This window comes from Centruroides sculpturatus, unplaced genomic scaffold (assembly GCF_000671375.1).
Source record: "Centruroides sculpturatus isolate CEXI.00-Female unplaced genomic scaffold, Cexi_2.0 scaffold121, whole genome shotgun sequence".
Classification (NCBI taxonomy): Eukaryota; Metazoa; Arthropoda; class Arachnida; order Scorpiones; family Buthidae; genus Centruroides; species Centruroides sculpturatus.
This window is the reverse complement of record NW_019384708.1, coordinates 28,787-37,319: the sequence shown is the minus strand read 5'-3', so window position 1 is coordinate 37,319 and position 8,533 is coordinate 28,787.

Genomic DNA, 8,533 nt, shown 5'->3' with positions numbered 1-8,533 from the left:
GTCTCTCATTTTTATATAAATTATAGATATTTTTATAATCCCAGATCGAAAGCATGGAATGAAAGCTTGTTCAGACTTCCCTATTCTGAAATACTACTTCCTTTCTATCATTGTTTCCTCTTCCTCCCCTTTTTTGGTATGACAGAAAACGATCATTTTTTCAAACAGAACAATTGCTACGGTCTATGTTTAATTTATTTTACAGGTGAATAATGAAATATTCTTTATCGGATGGAATAAAAATACATTTACTGTCAAGTTTTTTTTAAAAAAAATGAGTAATAAAATCGCGCGTGTTTCTATCCAGGCGATCTAAAAACTTAATTTTTTTTGTAGCGATACGTTGGACCCCATCTTTCACCCCCAATTGCCCCGTTGTGGGCCTGGCCGAACTCAAGAAAGGCCCGAATAAAGGCCCTCTTAGTACCCACAGGGCAGAGATTCTAAAAATTGAATATCATTTCAGAATTGATAATATTTAACTAAATGTTTTTATTTTTCGATAATCTGAATAGAAAAAAGTTATGTTTTCATTTAATTTTTAAAGATATTTTTCTGTCTAGAAGGAAGAATAAATTATTCATCTAGTAATTTTCCTTCTAACGAGTAAGGTGCCATTTTCCTTCTAACATAAACAACGCCATTTTGAAAAAAAAAACAATTGTTATTATAAAATTTAATGAAAATTAATGGAGTATTCTATACAAAAATGTAATTTTTTTTTAAAATACATATGCTAGGCCCACAAGACAAATACGATTTATTATATTCTTCTACGTTAATCGAACGGGGGGTGGCATAAACCAGACATTTGGTTTATTTTCTTCTTGACCATAGAGAAGAACTGGACGATCTCGAATTTCAGTTACGTTTGACATTTTATAAGCTGTATTTTTGCTGAAGTCTTCGTCGTTTGTTTGTTTAATGTTTCTATCAATAATGTAACGAAGAGGATTAATACTGGCATTCACTAAAGTTGCTTGAACTTTTCTTGTATCGGGCATCTTTCTTGGATTGTTATTTGGTTCTATTGTGATGATTTCAGGTAATCTTTCATGAGGAGAATGGTTAAACGTTTGCAATGCTCTATGAGATCCTCCATCATCGGGCATTCTACTTCTATGTCTGTTTCTATTTCTGTTTGTAGGATTGGAAGACGTTTTCTGTTTACGTTCTGCATTTCTATAAATTACGGCTCTATCGTCTATAGATTTATTATAATATTTAGAATTTCTTCCTCCGACGGTATAATTATATAAGTTTGTAAATCTTGTTGGTGGTTTCGTACTGACGTTATTCGCGCGTGACTTGAAAACAATCATAAGACCCTTGTCACCATTATTATTATCATTAAAAGAACGATTTTCTTTATTAGATGTTACATTTTCTTTAAGTTTAATGCTATTTCTACTACGATTTACCGCTTCTTGTATGCTAACTTTGATAATTTCGGCAATGCTGGGTTGCCCTGTTGGTGCGGAATTTTTAACTGATGTTTCGTTTCTTTTCCTATTTTTTCCTCGAATTCTTTGGTTATTCTTATTTGAATCGGTCGTGTATCTTTCTACGCTGCTGGAATTGTTAGGTTGAATTACTGTTTCGAGGTGTTTATTTGAAGAATCTAATAGATCGGTATTTTTTCCGCCGTGTTTAGGCTTTTTATACTTTTCTGTTTTATATCCTACCGCCTGTGATGAAGAATCTTTAACGTTTCTAGAATAACTATGTTCTCTGAGATCCTTCTCATCTTTACTTAAGACGTGAGACGATTTGTAGTGTTTCTGTGCAGCATCTGTTCTTCCATATTTCTTATTCTTGTATCGATCTGTAAAAGAATATATCTTAATATCACTGTAACAAGAATCTTTTTAAAAAAATTAAATAAAAAAAACACTTTTATTGGCTTTCTTTATCGAGATTGGGGTGAGGATACCCCACTATCCCTCATTTATATTTGGTTATGTTTATCGAGTCTCTGGGAGGTTACTGGAGGTGTGCCACCCCCTAAAATATCATTAAAAAAGGCTTTAAATGTGCCTCAAATTTGACTTCAAGTTTGTGCCATCAAATTTGAGTTGCAAGATTTGAGGGCACCGTACAAAGTTAAATACAATTAAAAATAGTTAATACATTTTAATAATAATAATAAAATAGCCAACCTTTTACTACAAATTCTCTTTGGGACGAGATTTTATATCCTCTTTCTCTAAATCCTTCCCAAACGTGTCCTCCAGTTTTATCGCCTAAAGAATTTGTTGAATATGTCGTATACGTCGATGGTTTTCTAAAGGAATGAGCGTGATAAGTAGAAGATTTCGTCAATTCGTCTCTCGGTGGGACTACATTATTTCTATAATATGAATAAGGCAGGAGTGATATATACGAATTTTCCGTAGTGACTGCTGGCATTTCGTAAATAACCTGAGGAAAACTATCTTGAGTACTTAAAGGCTGACTACTTGTATAACTGTCCATTGCTGAAGATACTCTGTGATCTCCAACAGAATGTGGAAGCTCCGTATCCATAAATCGTTCTTTAAAAAAAAATAAAATAAAATAAAATAAAAATATATTCATTTACTAGGAACCATTTAAGTATTACGTCAGCAGTTTATGGAGGAAAGTGGTTCATTTGAATCTGACGTTTGGGGTGAGTATTTGATGACGTAGGTTTGCATTTGTCGTTCAGTTCCTTCCCAGTCATCATAGAATTGTATTTCTGACGATAGGGAAGGACGAATCAAAAAGGGCAAATTTTTGCCGACGTCATACTTGAACGGCCTCTTAGAACTTCTCAAATGATGAAGATTAACCTTTTTCATAATATTCGATTTCTGTTTTTTCTCTTACTGCTTGCTCCGATCCGGCTTCTTTTTCGTGTTCGTTTATATCTGTATTTTGTTTGATATCTGTTACTTTATGCAATTTATTTCTTTTCTTATTGGAATAACCTTCGAGTTCTTTTTCTCTAACGGAAGTTTGTCTCTGATGCTCTCCCTTATCGTAAGTACTAACTACTGAACTAATATAAAACAGATAATAAATTAATATAAATTGGGATATAATTTAATAATTCTGATTCGATTCTCACCTTTTATTCTTTGGTATTGTTTTGCGAGATGTTTTACTTTCAGCGTGGATCAAATCTTCTATTGGTTCGGGATGTGGATCCGCATCCACTTCTATGTCTTGCTTATATACTACCGGTTTCTCTTCTAAAATATTAAAACAAATTCGCTATTTCGTTTAAAATTTTTCCTCAATTCTATAAGTTAACGTATCTGTTTAGACTAAAATAATAATGAAGTTTAATGCCATAGGTAACCCAACTACACTTGGGCTATCTGCCAAAGAGTGTAATGGGGTAGAATTTCTAGGGAAAAATGCCCCATTTAAGTGACGAAAATGGTATAAAATAAAATTTAAATCATTATATTTATAATTTTTCTACTTATAATAAAAGAATTACCTCCAAACGGTTGTTTATAAACGGTTACTTTATATCCATAAGTCTTCTTGACTGGGATCATCTCTTCCATATCTCGATCTATAGACTTTATATAATCAGAAACCGAATTGTTTTTAGTTTTATTTTCTTTTAATTTTAATTCTTGAAATTCTTTCATTCTTAATTCCTTAATTGATTCTAACGTGTGAAGTATTTCTGAAAGAGCAGCCACACTCGAAGGATTTAGAGTGGCATTACCAGAAATTCGAACAGTTGTTAAAGCTTTGGGTACGAGATCCGTCGATGTAAATACTTCGACTCCTTTCGCCAAATAAATCAAATTAAATATCTATAAAATAAAAAACTTTCAATTAATTAACCGAGACATTTGAATTGAAGAATTAAAATCTTACCATTATCGTGATCATGTTGATTTACTTCTGTTACTCGATAGCATAACGGTACATTATAACTATTGGTAAAGTTCGCATTCTATTAAGAATAGATTGATAAAGAGAATTAGTTTTATTTGCTCATCCAAGGGCTGCATGGATGGTTACCTGCGTGAAACGGTGTTTTACAGGCATAATTTTCGAGGTTTAAGTGTGTCATTGAGAGCCTCAAGGCATCTAATTATAGAAATATCAGTTCATTAATTATACTTATCGATTTCTTTATACAGAATTGTTTTACCTTTTTATTATTTAGGTTTTCTTTACGTGTTTGACACCTAAATAGGGTCAGTTAAATTATAAAGTCATCTCGAAAGACAACCCCCGAAGATCCTCTTAAAGATCTGTCGAGGGTTATGTTACCGTATTCCATCAATTCAATCCAATCCATTTAAGAGAATCCGGGTTCGAATCCGGTTTTTCTACGCCCACTACGGATAGAAGAGGCGATATAAACCTACCGTTCTGGAGGTTCGAATTCGGGTGTGGGGGATGAGCGATCGCTCTCTGATAAGTCGGGCCCTTCCCTCATTATGGGCCTGGCCGAATCTACAATTTAATTAATATAAAGAACCTTTAATGTTTACAGGACGAAAAGATAAAAAGAAAGTGGAGGGATTTACCAAAAGTACATCATTGTACACAAAGTGAGGGAGGGGTTAAAAGTTGCTCAAAGTTTCCCCTTAATAAACTATAAGTTTAATTAAATACTGTATATCCATATTCTTGATAAAAGAAAAAAAAGTAATTGTAATTTTATTATTAAATTAATTATTAATATCAATAAAAAATATATATACAGTGCATTTTCGAAATTCATTCGGTTTTAAATTTCGAAAATAATATTGACGATAAAATCGAAAGGTAAAATGTGTATTACTAAAATGTTTATGAGGAATAGAAAATATATATATAAAGAATTTCCTCTTTTTTTAGAGGATTTTTTCCTCAAGTTCATTCCAGTGCTTTACTTTTTACTGTATGATTTTATCTTCAATACTTTCCTCAATATAAGGGATTAAAAAGAGTCATTTGAAGTAATCTCGTATATTTTTGTATGCTGTTTTTTTAAATATTTGATAGAGATTCTTAACTTTCGAGGCTATTGATTTCAAAATATATTTTATTTTTCCACTCAATTACAAACTTGAAATATTCATATTAAACCTTACAAAAAAAAAAACTGTATCTTTTTATAAAACACAAACTTATCTTCTTTCTTTTCAATTAAACATAATAAAACCTGACACAGCTATTTATTTATGAAGTTCTGTTCAATAATTTCGAGAAATTTTACTTCACAAATTCGAATCTTCAATCTAAACTTTAAGAGTTTTGGATTAAATAGTCTGCCTTTGCAAATGCCAAATATACTTAAACCTCCGAACAACGACTACCGACGAAATACATAAAAGATGGCCGCCGTTTAGAGGTTACCGCTATTGAGAGGTGGCCATGAACGTCCGCAAAGGGTACCAAACGGGCATACATTTGCTCTCCTCTAGGATTGAGTAAAGCATTCCAGATTTTATAATTGTAAATACGATAGGGACGTATATTTACACCGTCGACCATGGGGCGATGTGTCTGTCTACCTTAAAATTTCTTATTTGTCTTTATCTTTCTATTTATATCAACCTTTTCTAAATCCTAAAATAAACCAGTTAAAGATATAATCACTTCCTTTTCAGAAAGCAACGATATATATATAAAATAATCTTCCATATAAAAAAAGAAAGAAATTGCCATAATCGGAACGAACAATTCATCAAAGTTCAGGCTTTAAAATCCATTAAAAATGTAATTATTTACATTAATAAACATGGTATAAAAGCCGTAATTTAATCAAATAATTCTATAATCATACATAGAATTCTATAGGGGAAAAACTAGACACTTCTTTTTATAGTTATATAAAAATCGAACGAGAAAGTCATTGACATTAAAGTATGACTTGACTTGAAATTTCTTTGATGTATGGCAAAATGATATCGAAAGTTTAGAAGAAAAATAATGGGCACTTCTAATGGGTTAAGTGCTTATAAAAGGGCTATTCATAAACTCGAAAGCATGGAACATCTCTTAGACAATTCGAACGAGGAAATGGAGTGAGAGTCTATTTCCGTCTTTGTGTGACATTCGAATCAAAACTGTATCGAAGGGTAATTGGGCATTATGTTAAGAAAAAATTAAATAATTCTTTTTTTTATTTTATTTTATTTTTTTTCCCTAACCATACGTTGATTAGCGTGACGTTTAACGGATGGTTTTGTGACCTACATGTCTTCTTGGGTCATGTTTTTCTCATCTTTCGAGAGAAAAACGTGAATTAACCTCAATTAAATATCATTACTTTATTCAGATTTATTATAATTAATTTTATTCGCCGAAATTAGGTTATAAAGCATTATTTTTATTCTAATTAATGTCGATAATAATTTGCAATATGTGAATGAAAATTATGATATAAATTGAGGTTAATGAGGAAAAAATTACCGGTCTTTATTAACATCTGTTTTGATTTATTGCCAACGTGAACGTCGAACGTCGAGCGCCGCTTATAAGATAGCGGCGCTCGACGTTCGACGTTCACGTTTTACAGATGAAAACTTTGGCCGCAACCTCTGTATTGACAAGAATACAAAAACGGCCGCTAAGTTGGCCGTTATTGGTGTTGATTTTAATATTAGTTTTATTATAAATTATTAAAATAATTAGAGAATTTAATTGGATTTATTTAATAACGAAACAGCTGAATGATTCCTTTTTCTTTTTACTCTTTTATTTTGTAAAAATTCTGTTTCTTATCGACCTCCACGAAGTTATGCTCGTCTAGTTAATAAGTTCTCACGTTACCGATAAATAACCTAAATTTTTAAAAATTATACATTAAAAAAATGTTATTGTTACTCTTTCTAACCTCATTTCCTGTTAAAAATTTATATAATTTTCGTTAATAATAATGTTATTAAATTAAAACAAACGACATTGAATTTAATTGAAAAGGAAAAAAAAATTCATTTACTTGAAGTTCAAAGCCTTAAACGATGCTATAAAAATTTATTTAACGTTCTTAAATTAGTTAATTGGGTTTAATTTGACAAAAATAACTAGTCCATAAATAATAGCCTTGCTATTGATCCTTCTTAAGTAGTTTAATTAACGAAAAAATAAAATTATTTTGAGATTCTTTTTAGATTTTGTTACTTCTTGATTTTCATTCATTGTCATTCAACGGAACTAATTAGACGTCCTCTTGTTGTAAAGATTTTAAATTCAATAGATCCTATCAAATTTCACGAAATACTCAACTATAAAGAGATGGGGTGGAGTTTTCCGGGTTTTCTTCACATTTGTAACACCTAAATAGGGGCTATATTTCCATAGAATGTCTCCCGAAGGCACCCCTTTGGCATATCTCTCTCGTTGCCTTATCAAAGATAGGATTCATCTTATCAATTTATCTTTTAAAGCTATAAGTAACTAACAACGTGATTAATCCTAATTAATCTTGGTGTATATAAATAGTCGCAAGAAAAAATAAATATATTACATAGAACAGTATACAAAGCGTTTTTTTATTTAGGAAATTTTCATAAAAGTCATAAGCACGCTAAGCGTGACCGGTACAATACAGATTGTTCTGTTACATCCGTATTCGTAATGGCACTGCATTAGACGGCCGATACATCGTCAAAATGATCTGCATCTTCTCACTTTGTCAATACATTTTTGCCTACACAGACCACATATTTAAATGACACGCCTCGAGATTTGGTTTGATGGAATATGGCAACGCAACACTTGGAAGATGTACCGAAGAGAGATGTCTTCCAGGAAGACTGGGAAATTGTATCTCTATTTAGGTGTTAAAGCAGAGAAACCCTGGGAACTCCAAGTGTCCAGTTCATTGATAAGGCGTAAATCAGCAATCAACTATCACTGATGGGCTTTCTTTTCAATTATGATATTTTATGAAGTTTTGGTAACTGTCTCAAGCAAGAAATTTTCTCTTATTTTTTACTTCTTCCGCTCTCTAGACACTAAGAGGGATTTCTTCTGGAGCCATCGTGGGTTCGGCCAGGTAGGGCAGCCGAGTGCCGGACGGGCACATTGGCTTTCATATATTTTGGGCATCCTCCAGCACCCTAATCTTTCACCCGCTACAGCTAGCAGTCCAACTAGACCGTAGTACATAACCGAATTTTTGCATATTTTTTTTAAAACAGTAATACTGTAGTCTTTTTAGTTTTACGTTATCATAATTCGCTTTCTAGTTACAGTAGATCCCTCTATAAGACGGGTTCCTATAATTACGATTCCTATAAGACGGCGAAAAAATTGTGGCGGTATCCGTAAACAACGGTAAAAAAAAAACCTCCTATAATTACGTAAAACGTCATCGGGCAGCCAAACTACTTTCCGCCGTCCAGCGCCACGCTACGGACAATTTAGGCGGGTAAATTGAGTTTACTATCGTCTGTACATATAATTATATATAAATTATATATAAATTAGGTACTGTATATATAATTATATATTAACTTAATTTATTGTAACTTTATTATAATTATATATATACTTTCCGCCGTCCAGCGTCACGCTACGGAGAGTTTAGGCGAGTAAGTTGAGT